The sequence below is a fragment of the Ambystoma mexicanum genome, chromosome 10 (assembly GCF_040938575.1).
Source record: "Ambystoma mexicanum isolate Mex_15411 chromosome 10, UKY_AmexF1_1, whole genome shotgun sequence".
Classification (NCBI taxonomy): domain Eukaryota; kingdom Metazoa; phylum Chordata; class Amphibia; order Caudata; family Ambystomatidae; genus Ambystoma; species Ambystoma mexicanum.
This window is the reverse complement of record NC_090932.1, coordinates 1,536,430,659-1,536,449,479: the sequence shown is the minus strand read 5'-3', so window position 1 is coordinate 1,536,449,479 and position 18,821 is coordinate 1,536,430,659. Positions and strand designations below refer to the sequence as shown.

Here is an 18,821-nt window from a genome sequence, read left to right as displayed (position 1 = left end):
TGCACTTCATTTGCACAGCAAACAGGCATGTCTTTCCCATGGCAACAGTGTCTTCTCCAAGCTGCACACACAGACAGCCGTTTCTCAGGCTAAATGTTCTCTTCTGACCTCAGTGGCAGAGCCACACTAAGCAGATGGCTCTGCAAAGGCCCAGGGGCTACAGCAAAAAGCCTGAACAGGGCAAGGCCGCTTCATTTTTGGCAGTGGAGTGGAAGTAGAATTGCAGGGTCCGCCCTATGAGACAGGGTACAAGACGTGAATTACATAGGACCTTTTCACTTTTCCCAGAGTCCCCTGCAAAATCGGGTCTATTTTCAAGGACAAGTGCAATTATCACAAACAGGTAGGTATGTGATGGCATGGAAATGTATCGAAATTGTAATGGTTTGGTCAACAGTTGGAACGCTCAGAGACAAATTGATTCACTTCTTGTCAATGTCCTGGCTGCACTGCAGAAACAGCTGGTCGTCCTGGTGGAGCATCACTTCACCTGTCCCCAAAGGAGCCCATTTCTCGATGCTGTCCTCGCTCCTGTGCAATCCTCCAATGGCTCTTTGCATTCTCAAGCCTCTCCCATGTTGCCTTGGCAGCGGCCTGCCCAATAATCTCTCAGGAGGGCGGGGTCACTTGCCAACAGGCCACCGATCATGCTAAGGGAAAGAGCGCACAGGTAGCAGCCTGCTCATTTGCATGTTTACTCCCAGAATCCTATGCATACCTTGCTACTATATTTGCTGTCAGTTTGGTGAGCGCAAGATGATACAGGTGTTCACCTCAACAAATCTCGGCACTGGAATCCAGGCGGTTTTATGAGTTTGACAAAGGATGCTCAGGATGGAGCTTGCTGGGATCAGTGCAAGTTAAATGGGAATCCATTCCCGGGGCGCACGGGCCTCTGGGTCAGGTGCTTTAGCTTTGCGCAGTGGCAGTATCGTAGCTCATGAGGTTTAACCGAGGCGCGATTATTGCTTATTGAAAACTTTACCCAATACCCCGCCATGACAGCTTGAAATATAGCTGGAATTGGTAATTTTTGACAGTCTCTACGGAGGCTGAACCGATTTGTTTGAAAAGGAGACAATGGGCCTCATTACGACCCAGGCGGTAAGTTACCGCCTGGGCCGTGACTTTACCACCATGGCGTAAACGACTTACCGCCCCATTCCGAACTTGGCGGGGCGGTAAGTCCCCAATCCCCATTTACCCTTCCCCATTCCCATTTTTGCCCCATAGGGCATAATGGGAGTGGGGAAGGCGTTAATTACGCCACCGTAAATTACGGTGGCGTAATTAACTCCATGGTCCCTTAGCGCCATGGATTTTAACACCCGCTAAAAACGGGTGTTAAAACCTCCATGGTGCTAAGGGACCTCGTAATTGGCGGTAAGGGGTCGGCGCAGCTAACGCTGGCGTAAACCCCTTACCGCCAGGGTCGTAATGAGGCCCAATGACGCTTTTACTCCACTGGAGAAGACCTAGCAAGAGGGGTGTGTTTTTCGGAACCCATCCCTTCTATTCTTTGTTCTCTCGTGGCCTACCCTCAACAAAGGGGTTTACTTCCAGAAGCTAGCGCATTCGTAAACTCCAAGCGGCGCAGCGAAGTCTATGGAACCGTGACCATGCAGCAGGTGCATTAAGCGCCTCAGTTGTCTCGCTGCCTTCCTGATCTCACGACATGAAAACCATGAGCTTTCAGAACCTAGCAGACAGTGACCTGTCTGCCTTCGATCCTCTTTGCCACATCTGCTCTTGCGAAAGTCATCAGATTGTTGGATGGTTACTCAGGGAGGTCTGGCTGCCACTGAAGCCAACCGCAGCAGAGGGGTCGCTTTACCTTTGGCCTTCGCTCACCATCTCAGTCTTCCCAAGAGAGGCAAAAGGGCATTTCTGTCCCCATGCATTCTATAGACACATATTCACGTGGAGTCAACAACCCGACCTCTCTTGGTGTGGCGAATCAACTTCCGGGGCACTAGTGGTCCAGGGAGGAATATCGCTTTCTAGACCATCAATCAGTCCCACACCTCTAGTACACCGGAAGGGGTCCGAACAGTGGACGGAACGTCAGGCTGGTTAGTTGCAACAGAGCGAAAAAACAATTGTGACCCACTGATAAAAGGGACTGTCCAGTCAAGGTTGTATACAAATATCTACTTTAGTATTAATACAACAGACAGTTCTAACACACTACAAAATACAACCCACCCTATAAAGGAAAACAGGGGACAGACAGTTTCACAAAGGAGAGGGATGCACTCTGGATACTGACAGGAGTGCAGTCGGTAAAGCAATCAGTCTGAACTGTTCAAGGTTATTTGGTTGCAGCAGCAAGGGAGCAAGAGGTCGTAAATGTCACTAAGGGCCTTCGGAGAAGGACCAGGGGGACAGAACCACAATGTAACTGGTGTTTGAGATGATCTTGGTACTCGACAGCATCGAGTGGCTTCCAGCATGCTTTGTAGCTCCGGCGACAGAGTTCAAGAGGGACGACAGATGCGGATATCAGTTGGCAGGCAGTTTGGTAAGCGAGGCTGGGCGGACGGCTGCAGGCTGCCCCACCCGGCGGCTCGGGGTGAAGAATCGTTGTCTGTGTGCTGGTTGGTGGATCTGGAACGCTGGTCGAGGGTTCTCAGACGGCTTTAGTGACTGCAGCGTGAGAACAGCCACAGTGGTGCAGCCGGTCGCAGTTTGAGAGCTCGACTGCTTCGAAAAAGTCCTTAAAAGATGGACGCTGGTTGATGCTTGTTGTGGCACTCCTCCGAGCTTCTTCTCAATGCTTGGGTCGACGTTTAAGGCGGCCGACCCAAAGCTGAGAAGAGTGTTTGCCGGCACCGGCCTTGTCCTTTGTTCAGAGACTCTCTGGCACTTCCCACCTAGGAAGCTTGCTGGCTTAACCTAGCAGGGCACGCTGTGTGCTGGCTGGGTACCGGTTCTGGTGCTGCTTGATGGATCCTCTGTGTCGGGTATCTCCCTCTGTTCCCTGGGAGATGTTTTGGGAGGTATTTTGCTTCCCTCTTGGAAATCCTGGACTTCCTTCACTGGCGGAAGCCGTGAGGCAGACTGTACCATCACCGAGGGTCCGAATGAGTCCTTCTTCGTACTCCTTTTGAAGTCGTCGGATGATCTGCTTAGTGAGGGGCTCAGCCCTCTTTTAAAGCCAAATGGGCCCCAGTGATTGGAGCATGCTAAGCCTACCTTAAAGACCCAATCCTGGGTCCCCACCACCAATCTTCTGTCATGCGTAAGGTCATGACCAGAGTGCTTTGCAACAGGAAAGGTAAGGGGTGACAACATGTACTACTAAGCCGCACCCATCTTCCTGTCTCCTGTGGATCAAAGTGGCTCTCTGGTTAATTGAGCTCGAGAACAGACTGTCTGCATCAAATCACATATATCTTCCCTCTGAAAGGGGGTGGCCCTGCAGCGGTTGCCTACTGTAAACAGTTGTTCCACACATGACATTCAATGGCCTTCATACAGAGGGGTGGGAGCTAGCTTCAAGCTGACACATTGCATATGAAAAAGGTGTTGGGGTTTCCTGCCCTGTGTTAGTTCTGTGAACAGGCCTCTTGGCAGGCCTGCTTCACTTAACTCTCATCAGTATGCGCTGCCATCAGAGAGAACCTAACAATAGGCAGGGCATATCGATGGAGCCTTTGCTATTTTAAGTAGGCTGACCAGGGCCGGAGGAAGGCGTTGCCTTCCCCCTTCAGAGATGCTTTGATGTACCCATGGCTGTCACATTGCAGCTAAATGTGACAGGAGGACCGCACCGGTAGACTGTGTCCCCCAGAGTGCACTTGACTGTGTGTTTGTTGTGCAGTGTCCATTGGGAAATGTGTGCGGGATAGCCCCACACATTTCCAGGAGGTTTACCTACCAACATTCCATTTCTTTTTTAAAAGTATCAAACCAGCCCAGGCGGAGCGCACACTCCCCGTGCGGATGGTCTAATTCCTCACTCTTGGTCAGGTTCTTCAATTCCTACCAGTCAAGTGGTCTCTTCTGTCTGTGTCTGCACTTCATTTGCACAGCAAACAGGCATGTCTTTCCCATGGCAACAGTGTCTTCTCCAAGCTGCACACACAGACAGCCGTTTCTCAGGCTAAATGTTCTCTTCTGACCTCAGTGGCAGAGCCACACTAAGCAGATGGCTCTGCAAAGGCCCAGGGGCTACAGCAAAAAGCCTGAACAGGGCAAGGCCGCTTCATTTTTGGCAGTGGAGTGGAAGTAGAATTGCAGGGTCCGCCCTATGAGACAGGGTACAAGACGTGAATTACATAGGACCTTTTCACTTTTCCCAGAGTCCCCTGCAAAATCTGGTCTATTTTCAAGGACAAGTGCAATTATCACAAACAGGTAGGTATGTGATGGCATGGAAATGTATCGAAATTGTAATGGTTTGGTCAACAGTTGGAACGCTCAGAGACAAATTGATTCACTTCTTGTCAATGTCCTGGCTGCACTGCAGAAACAGCTGGTCGTCCTGGTGGAGCATCACTTCACCTGTCCCCAAAGGAGCCCATTTCTCGATGCTGTCCTCGCTCCTGTGCAATCCTCCAATGGCTCTTTGCATTCTCAAGCCTCTCCCATGTTGCCTTGGCAGCGGCCTGCCCAATAATCTCTCAGGAGGGCGGGGTCACTTGCCAACAGGCCACCGATCATGCTAAGGGAAAGAGCGCACAGGTAGCAGCCTGCTCATTTGCATGTTTACTCCCAGAATCCTATGCATACCTTGCTACTATATTTGCTGTCAGTTTGGTGAGCGCAAGATGATACAGGTGTTCACCTCAACAAATCTCGGCACTGGAATCCAGGCGGTTTTATGAGTTTGACAAAGGATGCTCAGGATGGAGCTTGCTGGGATCAGTGCAAGTTAAATGGGAATCCATTCCCGGGGCGCACGGGCCTCTGGGTCAGGTGCTTTAGCTTTGCGCAGTGGCAGTATCGTAGCTCATGAGGTTTAACCGAGGCTCGATTATTGCTTATTGAAAACTTTACCCAATACCCCGCCATGACAGCTTGAAATATAGCTGGAATTGGTTATTTTTGACAGTCTCTACGGAGGCTGAACCGATTTGTTTGAAAAGGAGACAATGACGCTTTTACTCCACTGGAGAAGACCTAGCAAGAGGGGTGTGTTTTTCGGAACCCATCCCTTCTATTCTTTGTTCTCTCGTGGCCTACCCTCAACAAAGGGGTTTACTTCCAGAAGCTAGCGCATTCGTAAACTCCAAGCGGCGCAGCGAAGTCTATGGAACCGTGACCATGCAGCAGGTGCATTAAGCGCCTCAGTTGTCTCGCTGCCTTCCTGATCTCACGACATGAAAACCATGAGCTTTCAGAACCTAGCAGACAGTGACCTGTCTGCCTTCGATCCTCTTTGCCACATCTGCTCTTGCGAAAGTCATCAGATTGTTGGATGGTTACTCAGGGAGGTCTGGCTGCCACTGAAGCCAACCGCAGCAGAGGGGTCGCTTTACCTTTGGCCTTCGCTCACCATCTCGGTCTTCCCAAGAGAGGCAAAAGGGCATTTCTGTCCCCATGCATTCTATAGACACATATTCACGTGGAGTCAACAACCCGACCTCTCTTGGTGTGCCGAATCAACTTCCGGGGCACTAGTGGTCCAGGGAGGAATATCGCTTTCTAGACCATCAATCAGTCCCACACCTCTAGTACACCGGAAGGGGTCCGAACAGTGGACGGAACGTCAGGCTGGTTAGTTGCAACAGAGCGAAAAAACAATTGTGACCCACTGATAAAAGGGACTGTCCTGTCAAGGTTGTATACAAATATCTACTTTAGTATTAATACAACAGACAGTTCTAACACACTACAAAATACAACCCACCCTATAAAGGAAAACAGGGGACAGACAGTTTCACAAAGGAGAGGGATGCACTCTGGATACTGACAGGAGTGCAGTCGGTAAAGCAATCAGTCTGAACTGTTCAAGGTTATTTGGTTGCAGCAGCAAGGGAGCAAGAGGTCGTAAATGTCACTAAGGGCCTTCGGAGAAGGACCAGGGGGACAGAACCACAATGTAACTGGTGTTTGAGATGATCTTGGTACTCGACAGCATCGAGTGGCTTCCAGCATGCTTTGTAGCTCCGGCGACAGAGTTCAAGAGGGACGACAGATGCGGATATCAGTTGGCAGGCAGTTTGGTAAGCGAGGCTGGGCGGACGGCTGCAGGCTGCCCTACCCGGCGGCTCGGGGTGAAGAATCGTTGTCTGTGTGCTGGTTGGTGGATCTGGAACGCTGGTCGAGGGTTCTCAGACGGCTTTAGTGACTGCAGCGTGAGAACAGCCACAGTGGTGCAGCCGGTCGCAGTTTGAGAGCTCGACTGCTTCGAAAAAGTCCTTAAAAGATGGACGCTGGTTGATGCTTGTTGTGGCACTCCTCCGAGCTTCTTCTCAATGCTTGGGTCGACGTTTAAGGCGGCCGACCCAAAGCTGAGAAGAGTGTTTGCCGGCAACGGCCTTGTCCTTTGTTCAGAGACTCTCTGGCACTTCCCACCTAGGAAGCTTGCTGGCTTAACCTAGCAGGGCACGCTGTGTGCTGGTTGGGTACCGGTTCTGGTGCTGCTTGATGGATCCTCTGAGTCGGGTATCTCCCTCTGTTCCCTGGGAGATGTTTTGGGAGGTATTTTGCTTCCCTCTTGGAAATCCTGGACTTCCTTCACTGGCGGAAGCCGTGAGGCAGACTGTACCATCACCGAGGGTCCGAATGAGTCCTTCTTCGTACTCCTTTTGAAGTCGTCGGATGATCTGCTTAGTGAGGGGCTCAGCCCTCTTTTAAAGCCAAATGGGCCCCAGTGATTGGAGCATGCTAAGCCTACCTTAAAGACCCAATCCTGGGTCCCCACCACCAATCTTCTGTCATGCGTAAGGTCATGACCAGAGTGCTTTGCAACAGGAAAGGTAAGGGGTGACAACATGTACTACTAAGCCGCACCCATCTTCCTGTCTCCTGTGGATCAAAGTGGCTCTCTGGTTAATTGAGCTCGAGAACAGACTGTCTGCATCAAATCACATATATCTTCCCTCTGAAAGGGGGTGGCCCTGCAGCGGTTGCCTACTGTAAACAGTTGTTCCACACATGACATTCAATGGCCTTCATACAGAGGGGTGGGAGCTAGCTTCAAGCTGACACATTGCATATGAAAAAGGTGTTGGGGTTTCCTGCCCTGTGTTAGTTCTGTGAACAGGCCTCTTGGCAGGCCTGCTTCACTTAACTCTCATCAGTATGCGCTGCCATCAGAGAGAACCTAACAATAGGCAGGGCATATCGATGGAGCCTTTGCTATTTTAAGTAGGCTGACCAGGGCCGGAGGAAGGCGTTGCCTTCCCCCTTCAGAGATGCTTTGATGTACCCATGGCTGTCACATTGCAGCTAAATGTGACAGGAGGACCGCACCGGTAGACTGTGTCCCCCAGAGTGCACTTGACTATGTGTTTGTTGTGCAGTGTCCATTGGGAAATGTGTGCGGGATAGCCCCACACATTTCCAGGAGGTTTACCTACCAACATTCCATTTCTTTTTTAAAAGTATCAAACCAGCCCAGGCGGAGCGCACACTCCCCGTGCGGATGGTCTAATTCCTCACTCTTGGTCAGGTTCTTCAATTCCTACCAGTCAAGTGGTCTCTTCTGTTGTGTCTGCACTTCATTTGCACAGCAAACAGGCATGTCTTTCCCATGGCAACAGTGTCTTCTCCAAGCTGCACACACAGACAGCCGTTTCTCAGGCTAAATGTTCTCTTCTGACCTCAGTGGCAGAGCCACACTAAGCAGATGGCTCTGCAAAGGCCCAGGGGCTACAGCAAAAAGCCTGAACAGGGCAAGGCCGCTTCATTTTTGGCAGTGGAGTGGAAGTAGAATTGCAGGGTCCGCCCTATGAGACAGGGTACAAGACGTGAATTACATAGGACCTTTTCACTTTTCCCAGAGTCCCCTGCAAAATCGGGTCTATTTTCAAGGACAAGTGCAATTATCACAAACAGGTAGGTATGTGATGGCATGGAAATGTATCGAAATTGTAATGGTTTGGTCAACAGTTGGAACGCTCAGAGACAAATTGATTCACTTCTTGTCAATGTCCTGGCTGCACTGCAGAAACAGCTGGTCGTCCTGGTGGAGCATCACTTCACCTGTCCCCAAAGGAGCCCATTTCTCGATGCTGTCCTCGCTCCTGTGCAATCCTCCAATGGCTCTTTGCATTCTCAAGCCTCTCCCATGTTGCCTTGGCAGCGGCCTGCCCAATAATCTCTCAGGAGGGCGGGGTCACTTGCCAACAGGCCACCGATCATGCTAAGGGAAAGAGCGCACAGGTAGCAGCCTGCTCATTTGCATGTTTACTCCCAGAATCCTATGCATACCTTGCTACTATATTTGCTGTCAGTTTGGTGAGCGCAAGATGATACAGGTGTTCACCTCAACAAATCTCGGCACTGGAATCCAGGCGGTTTTATGAGTTTGACAAAGGATGCTCAGGATGGAGCTTGCTGGGATCAGTGCAAGTTAAATGGGAATCCATTCCCGGGGCGCACGGGCCTCTGGGTCAGGTGCTTTAGCTTTGCGCAGTGGCAGTATCGTAGCTCATGAGGTTTAACCGAGGCGCGATTATTGCTTATTGAAAACTTTACCCAATACCCCGCCATGACAGCTTGAAATATAGCTGGAATTGGTAATTTTTGACAGTCTCTACGGAGGCTGAACCGATTTGTTTGAAAAGGAGACAATGACGCTTTTACTCCACTGGAGAAGACCTAGCAAGAGGGGTGTGTTTTTCGGAACCCATCCCTTCTATTCTTTGTTCTCTCGTGGCCTACCCTCAACAAAGGGGTTTACTTCCAGAAGCTAGCGCATTCGTAAACTCCAAGCGGCGCAGCGAAGTCTATGGAACCGTGACCATGCAGCAGGTGCATTAAGCGCCTCAGTTGTCTCGCTGCCTTCCTGATCTCACGACATGAAAACCATGAGCTTTCAGAACCTAGCAGACAGTGACCTGTCTGCCTTCGATCCTCTTTGCCACATCTGCTCTTGCGAAAGTCATCAGATTGTTGGATGGTTACTCAGGGAGGTCTGGCTGCCACTGAAGCCAACCGCAGCAGAGGGGTCGCTTTACCTTTGGCCTTCGCTCACCATCTCAGTCTTCCCAAGAGAGGCAAAAGGGCATTTCTGTCCCCATGCATTCTATAGACACATATTCACGTGGAGTCAACAACCCGACCTCTCTTGGTGTGGCGAATCAACTTCCGGGGCACTAGTGGTCCAGGGAGGAATATCGCTTTCTAGACCATCAATCAGTCCCACACCTCTAGTACACCGGAAGGGGTCCGAACAGTGGACGGAACGTCAGGCTGGTTAGTTGCAACAGAGCGAAAAAACAATTGTGACCCACTGATAAAAGGGACTGTCCAGTCAAGGTTGTATACAAATATCTACTTTAGTATTAATACAACAGACAGTTCTAACACACTACAAAATACAACCCACCCTATAAAGGAAAACAGGGGACAGACAGTTTCACAAAGGAGAGGGATGCACTCTGGATACTGACAGGAGTGCAGTCGGTAAAGCAATCAGTCTGAACTGTTCAAGGTTATTTGGTTGCAGCAGCAAGGGAGCAAGAGGTCGTAAATGTCACTAAGGGCCTTCGGAGAAGGACCAGGGGGACAGAACCACAATGTAACTGGTGTTTGAGATGATCTTGGTACTCGACAGCATCGAGTGGCTTCCAGCATGCTTTGTAGCTCCGGCGACAGAGTTCAAGAGGGACGACAGATGCGGATATCAGTTGGCAGGCAGTTTGGTAAGCGAGGCTGGGCGGACGGCTGCAGGCTGCCCTACCCGGCGGCTCGGGGTGAAGAATCGTTGTCTGTGTGCTGGTTGGTGGATCTGGAACGCTGGTCGAGGGTTCTCAGACGGCTTTAGTGACTGCAGCGTGAGAACAGCCACAGTGGTGCAGCCGGTCGCAGTTTGAGAGCTCGACTGCTTCGAAAAAGTCCTTAAAAGATGGACGCTGGTTGATGCTTGTTGTGGCACTCCTCCGAGCTTCTTCTCAATGCTTGGGTCGACGTTTAAGGCGGCCGACCCAAAGCTGAGAAGAGTGTTTGCCGGCAACGGCCTTGTCCTTTGTTCAGAGACTCTCTGGCACTTCCCACCTAGGAAGCTTGCTGGCTTAACCTAGCAGGGCACGCTGTGTGCTGGCTGGGTACCGGTTCTGGTGCTGCTTGATGGATCCTCTGAGTCGGGTATCTCCCTCTGTTCCCTGGGAGATGTTTTGGGAGGTATTTTGCTTCCCTCTTGGAAATCCTGGACTTCCTTCACTGGCGGAAGCCGTGAGGCAGACTGTACCATCACCGAGGGTCCGAATGAGTCCTTCTTCGTACTCCTTTTGAAGTCGTCGGATGATCTGCTTAGTGAGGGGCTCAGCCCTCTTTTAAAGCCAAATGGGCCCCAGTGATTGGAGCATGCTAAGCCTACCTTAAAGACCCAATCCTGGGTCCCCACCACCAATCTTCTGTCATGCGTAAGGTCATGACCAGAGTGCTTTGCAACAGGAAAGGTAAGGGGTGACAACATGTACTACTAAGCCGCACCCATCTTCCTGTCTCCTGTGGATCAAAGTGGCTCTCTGGTTAATTGAGCTCGAGAACAGACTGTCTGCATCAAATCACATATATCTTCCCTCTGAAAGGGGGTGGCCCTGCAGCGGTTGCCTACTGTAAACAGTTGTTCCACACATGACATTCAATGGCCTTCATACAGAGGGGTGGGAGCTAGCTTCAAGCTGACACATTGCATATGAAAAAGGTGTTGGGGTTTCCTGCCCTGTGTTAGTTCTGTGAACAGGCCTCTTGGCAGGCCTGCTTCACTTAACTCTCATCAGTATGCGCTGCCATCAGAGAGAACCTAACAATAGGCAGGGCATATCGATGGAGCCTTTGCTATTTTAAGTAGGCTGACCAGGGCCGGAGGAAGGCGTTGCCTTCCCCCTTCAGAGATGCTTTGATGTACCCATGGCTGTCACATTGCAGCTAAATGTGACAGGAGGACCGCACCGGTAGACTGTGTCCCCCAGAGTGCACTTGACTATGTGTTTGTTGTGCAGTGTCCATTGGGAAATGTGTGCGGGATAGCCCCACACATTTCCAGGAGGTTTACCTACCAACATTCCATTTCTTTTTTAAAAGTATCAAACCATCCCAGGCGGAGCGCACACTCCCCGTGCGGATGGTCTAATTCCTCACTCTTGGTCAGGTTCTTCAATTCCTACCAGTCAAGTGGTCTCTTCTGTCTGTGTCTGCACTTCATTTGCACAGCAAACAGGCATGTCTTTCCCATGGCAACAGTGTCTTCTCCAAGCTGCACACACAGACAGCCGTTTCTCAGGCTAAATGTTCTCTTCTGACCTCAGTGGCAGAGCCACACTAAGCAGATGGCTCTGCAAAGGCCCAGGGGCTACAGCAAAAAGCCTGAACAGGGCAAGGCCGCTTCATTTTTGGCAGTGGAGTGGAAGTAGAATTGCAGGGTCCGCCCTATGAGACAGGGTACAAGACGTGAATTACATAGGACCTTTTCACTTTTCCCAGAGTCCCCTGCAAAATCGGGTCTATTTTCAAGGACAAGTGCAATTATCACAAACAAGGTATGTGATGGCATGGAAATGTATCGAAATTGTAATGGTTTGGTCAACAGTTGGAACGCTCAGAGACAAATTGATTCACTTCTTGTCAATGTCCTGGCTGCACTGCAGAAACAGCTGGTCCTCCTGGTGGAGCATCACTTCACCTGTCCCCAAAGGAGCCCATTTCTCGATGCTGTCCTCGCTCCTGTGCAATCCTCCAATGGCTCTTTGCATTCTCAAGCCTCTCCCATGTTGCCTTGGCAGCGGCCTGCCCAATAATCTCTCAGGAGGGCGGGGTCACTTGCCAACAGGCCACCGATCATGCTAAGGGAAAGAGCGCACAGGTAGCAGCCTGCTCATTTGCATGTTTACTCCCAGAATCCTATGCATACCTTGCTACTATATTTGCTGTCAGTTTGGTGAGCGCAAGATGATACAGGTGTTCACCTCAACAAATCTCGGCACTGGAATCCAGGCGGTTTTATGAGTTTGACAAAGGATGCTCAGGATGGAGCTTGCTGGGATCAGTGCAAGTTAAATGGGAATCCATTCCCGGGGCGCACGGGCCTCTGGGTCAGGTGCTTTAGCTTTGCGCAGTGGCAGTATCGTAGCTCATGAGGTTTAACCGAGGCGCGATTATTGCTTATTGAAAACTTTACCCAATACCCCGCCATGACAGCTTGAAATATAGCTGGAATTGGTAATTTTTGACAGTCTCTACGGAGGCTGAACCGATTTGTTTGAAAAGGAGACAATGACGCTTTTACTCCACTGGAGAAGACCTAGCAAGAGGGGTGTGTTTTTCGGAACCCATCCCTTCTATTCTTTGTTCTCTCGTGGCCTACCCTCAACAAAGGGGTTTACTTCCAGAAGCTAGCGCATTCGTAAACTCCAAGCGGCGCAGCGAAGTCTATGGAACCGTGACCATGCAGCAGGTGCATTAAGCGCCTCAGTTGTCTCGCTGCCTTCCTGATCTCACGACATGAAAACCATGAGCTTTCAGAACCTAGCAGACAGTGACCTGTCTGCCTTCGATCCTCTTTGCCACATCTGCTCTTGCGAAAGTCATCAGATTGTTGGATGGTTACTCAGGGAGGTCTGGCTGCCACTGAAGCCAACCGCAGCAGAGGGGTCGCTTTACCTTTGGCCTTCGCTCACCATCTCAGTCTTCCCAAGAGAGGCAAAAGGGCATTTCTGTCCCCATGCATTCTATAGACACATATTCACGTGGAGTCAACAACCCGACCTCTCTTGGTGTGACGAATCAACTTCCGGGGCACTAGTGGTCCAGGGAGGAATATCGCTTTCTAGACCATCAATCAGTCCCACACCTCTAGTACACCGGAAGGGGTCCGAACAGTGGACGGAACGTCAGGCTGGTTAGTTGCAACAGAGCGAAAAAACAATTGTGACCCACTGATAAAAGGGACTGTCCAGTCAAGGTTGTATACAAATATCTACTTTAGTATTAATACAACAGACAGTTCTAACACACTACAAAATACAACCCACCCTATAAAGGAAAACAGGGGACAGACAGTTTCACAAAGGAGAGGGATGCACTCTGGATACTGACAGGAGTGCAGTCGGTAAAGCAATCAGTCTGAACTGTTCAAGGTTATTTGGTTGCAGCAGCAAGGGAGCAAGAGGTCGTAAATGTCACTAAGGGCCTTCGGAGAAGGACCAGGGGGACAGAACCACAATGTAACTGGTGTTTGAGATGATCTTGGTACTCGACAGCATCGAGTGGCTTCCAGCATGCTTTGTAGCTCCGGCGACAGAGTTCAAGAGGGACGACAGATGCGGATATCAGTTGGCAGGCAGTTTGGTAAGCGAGGCTGGGCGGACGGCTGCAGGCTGCCCTACCCGGCGGCTCGGGGTGAAGAATCGTTGTCTGTGTGCTGGTTGGTGGATCTGGAACGCTGGTCGAGGGTTCTCAGACGGCTTTAGTGACTGCAGCGTGAGAACAGCCACAGTGGTGCAGCCGGTCGCAGTTTGAGAGCTCGACTGCTTCGAAAAAGTCCTTAAAAGATGGACGCTGGTTGATGCTTGTTGTGGCACTCCTCCGAGCTTCTTCTCAATGCTTGGGTCGACGTTTAAGGCGGCCGACCCAAAGCTGAGAAGAGTGTTTGCCGGCAACGGCCTTGTCCTTTGTTCAGAGACTCTCTGGCACTTCCCACCTAGGAAGCTTGCTGGCTTAACCTAGCAGGGCACGCTGTGTGCTGGCTGGGTACCGGTTCTGGTGCTGCTTGATGGATCCTCTGAGTCGGGTATCTCCCTCTGTTCCCTGGGAGATGTTTTGGGAGGTATTTTGCTTCCCTCTTGGAAATCCTGGACTTCCTTCACTGGCGGAAGCCGTGAGGCAGACTGTACCATCACCGAGGGTCCGAATGAGTCCTTCTTCGTACTCCTTTTGAAGTCGTCGGATGATCTGCTTAGTGAGGGGCTCAGCCCTCTTTTAAAGCCAAATGGGCCCCAGTGATTGGAGCATGCTAAGCCTACCTTAAAGACCCAATCCTGGGTCCCCACCACCAATCTTCTGTCATGCGTAAGGTCATGACCAGAGTGCTTTGCAACAGGAAAGGTAAGGGGTGACAACATGTACTACTAAGCCGCACCCATCTTCCTGTCTCCTGTGGATCAAAGTGGCTCTCTGGTTAATTGAGCTCGAGAACAGACTGTCTGCATCAAATCACATATATCTTCCCTCTGAAAGGGGGTGGCCCTGCAGCGGTTGCCTACTGTAAACAGTTGTTCCACACATGACATTCAATGGCCTTCATACAGAGGGGTGGGAGCTAGCTTCAAGCTGACACATTGCATATGAAAAAGGTGCTGGGGTTTCCTGCCCTGTGTTAGTTCTGTGAACAGGCCTCTTGGCAGGCCTGCTTCACTTAACTCTCATCAGTATGCGCTGCCATCAGAGAGAACCTAACAATAGGCAGGGCATATCGATGGAGCCTTTGCTATTTTAAGTAGGCTGACCAGGGCCGGAGGAAGGCGTTGCCTACCCCCTTCAGAGATGCTTTGATGTACCCATGGCTGTCACATTGCAGCTAAATGTGACAGGAGGACCGCACCGGTAGACTGTGTCCCCCAGAGTGCACTTGACTATGTGTTTGTTGTGCAGTGTCCATTGGGAAATGTGTGCGGGATAGCCCCACACATTTCCAGGAGGTTTACCTACCAACATTCCATTTCTTTTTTAAAAGTATCAAACCAGCCCAGGCGGAGCGCACACTCCCCGTGCGGATGGTCTAATTCCTCACTCTTGGTCAGGTTCTTCAATTCCTACCAGTCAAGTGGTCTCTTCTGTCTGTGTCTGCACTTCATTTGCACAGCAAACAGGCATGTCTTTCCCATGGCAACAGTGTCTTCTCCAAGCTGCACACACAGACAGCCGTTTCTCAGGCTAAATGTTCTCTTCTGACCTCAGTGGCAGAGCCACACTAAGCAGATGGCTCTGCAAAGGCCCAGGGGCTACAGCAAAAAGCCTGAACAGGGCAAGGCCGCTTCATTTTTGGCAGTGGAGTGGAAGTAGAATTGCAGGGTCCGCCCTATGAGACAGGGTACAAGATGTGAATTACATAGGACCTTTTCACTTTTCCCAGAGTCCCCTGCAAAATCGGGTCTATTTTCAAGGACAAGTGCAATTATCACAAACAGGTAGGTATGTGATGGCATGGAAATGTATCGAAATTGTAATGGTTTGGTCAACAGTTGGAACGCTCAGAGACAAATTGATTCACTTCTTGTCAATGTCCTGGCTGCACTGCAGAAACAGCTGGTCGTCCTGGTGGAGCATCACTTCACCTGTCCCCAAAGGAGCCCATTTCTCGATGCTGTCCTCGCTCCTGTGCAATCCTCCAATGGCTCTTTGCATTCTCAAGCCTCTCCCATGTTGCCTTGGCAGCGGCCTGCCCAATAATCTCTCAGGAGGGCGGGGTCACTTGCCAACAGGCCACCGATCATGCTAAGGGAAAGAGCGCACAGGTAGCAGCCTGCTCATTTGCATGTTTACTCCCAGAATCCTATGCATACCTTGCTACTATATTTGCTGTCAGTTTGGTGAGCGCAAGATGATACAGGTGTTCACCTCAACAAATCTCGGCACTGGAATCCAGGCGGTTTTATGAGTTTGACAAAGGATGCTCAGGATGGAGCTTGCTGGGATCAGTGCAAGTTAAATGGGAATCCATTCCCGGGGCGCACGGGCCTCTGGGTCAGGTGCTTTAGCTTTGCGCAGTGGCAGTATCGTAGCTCATGAGGTTTAACCGAGGCGCGATTATTGCTTATTGAAAACTTTACCCAATACCCCGCCATGACAGCTTGAAATATAGCTGGAATTGGTAATTTTTGACAGTCTCTACGGAGGCTGAACCGATTTGTTTGAAAAGGAGACAATGACGCTTTTACTCCACTGGAGAAGACCTAGCAAGAGGGGTGTGTTTTTCGGAACCCATCCCTTCTATTCTTTGTTCTCTCGTGGCCTACCCTCAACAAAGGGGTTTACTTCCAGAAGCTAGCGCATTCGTAAACTCCAAGCGGCGCAGCGAAGTCTATGGAACCGTGACCATGCAGCAGGTGCATTAAGCGCCTCAGTTGTCTCGCTGCCTTCCTGATCTCACGACATGAAAACCATGAGCTTTCAGAACCTAGCAGACAGTGACCTGTCTGCCTTCGATCCTCTTTGCCACATCTGCTCTTGCGAAAGTCATCAGATTGTTGGATGGTTACTCAGGGATGTCTGGCTGCCACTGAAGCCAACCGCAGCAGAGGGGTCGCTTTACCTTTGGCCTTCGCTCACCATCTCAGTCTTCCCAAGAGAGGCAAAAGGGCATTTCTGTCCCCATGCATTCTATAGACACATATTCACGTGGAGTCAACAACCCGACCTCTCTTGGTGTGACGAATCAACTTCCGGGGCACTAGTGGTCCAGGGAGGAATATCGCTTTCTAGACCATCAATCAGTCCCACACCTCTAGTACACCGGAAGGGGTCCGAACAGTGGACGGAACGTCAGGCTGGTTAGTTGCAACAGAGCGAAAAAACAATTGTGACCCACTGATAAAAGGGACTGTCCAGTCAAGGTTGTATACAAATATCTACTTTAGTATTAATACAACAGACAGTTCTAACACACTACAAAATACAACCCACCCTATAAAGGAAAACAGGGGACAGACAGTTTCACAAAGGAGAGGGATGCACTCTGGATACTGACAGGAGTGCAGTCGGTAAAGCAATCAGTCTGAACTGTTCAAGGTTATTTGGTTGCAGCAGCAAGGGAGCAAGAGGTCGTAAATGTCACTAAGGGCCTTCGGAGAAGGACCAGGGGGACAGAACCACAATGTAACTGGTGTTTGAGATGATCTTGGTACTCGACAGCATCGAGTGGCTTCCAGCATGCTTTGTAGCTCCGGCGACAGAGTTCAAGAGGGACGACAGATGCGGATATCAGTTGGCAGGCAGTTTGGTAAGCGAGGCTGGGCGGACGGCTGCAGGCTGCCCTACCCGGCGGCTCGGGGTGAAGAATCGTTGTCTGTGTGCTGGTTGGTGGATCTGGAACGCTGGTCGAGGGTTCTCGGACAGCTTTAGTGACTGGAGCGTGAGAACAGCCACAGTGGTGCAGCCGGTCGCAGTTTGAGAGCTCGACTGCTTCGGAAAAGTCCTTAAAAGATGGACGCTGGTTGATGCTTGTTGTGGCACTCCTCCGAGCTTCTTCTCAATGCTTGGGTCGACGTTTAAGGCGGCCGACCCAAAGCTGAGAAGAGTGTTTGCCGGCAACGGCCTTGTCCTTTGTTCAGAGACTCTCTGGCACTTCCCACCTAGGAAGCTTGCTGGCTTAACCTAGCAGGGCACGCTGTGTGCTGGCTGGGTACCGGTTCTGGTGCTGCTTGATGGATCCTCTGAGTCGGGTATCTCCCTCTGTTCCCTGGGAGATGTTTTGGGAGGTATTTTGCTTCCCTCTTGGAAATCCTGGACTTCCTTCACTGGCGGAAGCCGCGAGGCAGATTGTACCATCACCGAGGGTCCGAATGAGTCCTTCTTCGTACTCCTTTTGAAGTCGTCGGATGATCTGCTCAGTGAGGGGCTCAGCCCTCTTTTAAAGCCAAATGGGCCCCAGTGATTGGAGCATGCTAAGCCTACCTTAAAGACCCAATCCTGGGTCCCCACCACCAATCTTCTGTCATGCGTAAGGTCATGACCAGAGTGCTTTGCAACAGGAAAGGTAAGGGGTGACAACATGTACTACTAAGCCGCACCCATCTTCCTGTCTCCTGTGGATCAAAGTGGCTCTCTGGTTAATTGAGCTCGAGAACAGACTGTCTGCATCAAATCACATATATCTTCCCTCTGAAAGGGGGTGGCCCTGCAGCGGTTGCCTACTGTAAACAGTTGTTCCACACATGACATTCAATGGCCTTCATACAGAGGGGTGGGAGCTAGCTTCAAGCTGACACATTGCATATGAAAAAGGTGTTGGGGTTTCCTGCCCTGTGTTAGTTCTGTGAACAGGCCTCTTGGCAGGCCTGCTTCACTTAACTCTCATCAGTATGCGCTGCCATCAGAGAGAACCTAACAATAGGCAGGGCATATCGATGGAGCCTTTGCTATTTTAAGTAGGCTGACCAGGGCCGGAGGAAGGCGTTGCCTTCCCCCTTCAGAGATGCTTTGATGTACCCATGGCTGTCACATTGCAGCTAAATGTGACAGGAGGACCGCACCGGTAGACTGTGTCCCCCATAGTGCACTTGACTATGTGTTTGTTGTGCAGTGTCCATTGGGAAATGTGTGCGGGATAGCCCCACACATTTCCAGGAGGTTTACCTACCAACATTCCATTTCTTTTTTAAAAGTATCAAACCAGCCCAGGCGGAGCGCACACTCCCCGTGCGGATGGTCTAATTCCTCACTCTTGGTCAGGTTCTTCAATTCCTACCAGTCAAGTGGTCTCTTCTGTCTGTGTCTGCACTTCATTTGCACAGCAAACAGGCATGTCTTTCCCATGGCAACAGTGTCTTCTCCAAGCTGCACACACAGACAGCCGTTTCTCACGCTAAATGTTCTCTTCTGACCTCAGTGGCAGAGCCACACTAAGCAGATGGCTCTGCAAAGGCCCAGGGGCTACAGCAAAAAGCCTGAACAGGGCAAGGCCGCTTCATTTTTGGCAGTGGAGTGGA

General features: G+C 50.8%; 5 non-coding genes across 5 annotated transcripts; all 5 read left to right on the top strand.

The window, feature by feature from the left end:
* The first annotated feature begins 911 nt into the window (after positions 1-911).
* On the top strand, positions 912-1,052 carry LOC138496490 (U4 spliceosomal RNA). The gene has a single exon (XR_011277997.1). It is a non-coding gene; the product is annotated as a U4 spliceosomal RNA (small nuclear RNA).
* Positions 1,053-4,927: 3,875 nt separating this feature from the next.
* Positions 4,928-5,068, top strand: LOC138496772 (U4 spliceosomal RNA). Its single transcript, XR_011278253.1, has one exon. It is a non-coding gene; the product is annotated as a U4 spliceosomal RNA (small nuclear RNA).
* Positions 5,069-8,575: 3,507 nt separating this feature from the next.
* LOC138496489 (U4 spliceosomal RNA) lies at positions 8,576-8,716 on the top strand. Its single transcript, XR_011277996.1, has one exon. It is a non-coding gene; the product is annotated as a U4 spliceosomal RNA (small nuclear RNA).
* Positions 8,717-12,221: 3,505 nt separating this feature from the next.
* On the top strand, positions 12,222-12,362 carry LOC138496488 (U4 spliceosomal RNA). The gene has a single exon (XR_011277995.1). It is a non-coding gene; the product is annotated as a U4 spliceosomal RNA (small nuclear RNA).
* A 3,508-nt stretch (positions 12,363-15,870) lies between these two features.
* Positions 15,871-16,011, top strand: LOC138496487 (U4 spliceosomal RNA). The gene has a single exon (XR_011277994.1). It is a non-coding gene; the product is annotated as a U4 spliceosomal RNA (small nuclear RNA).
* Positions 16,012-18,821: the final 2,810 nt, after the last annotated feature.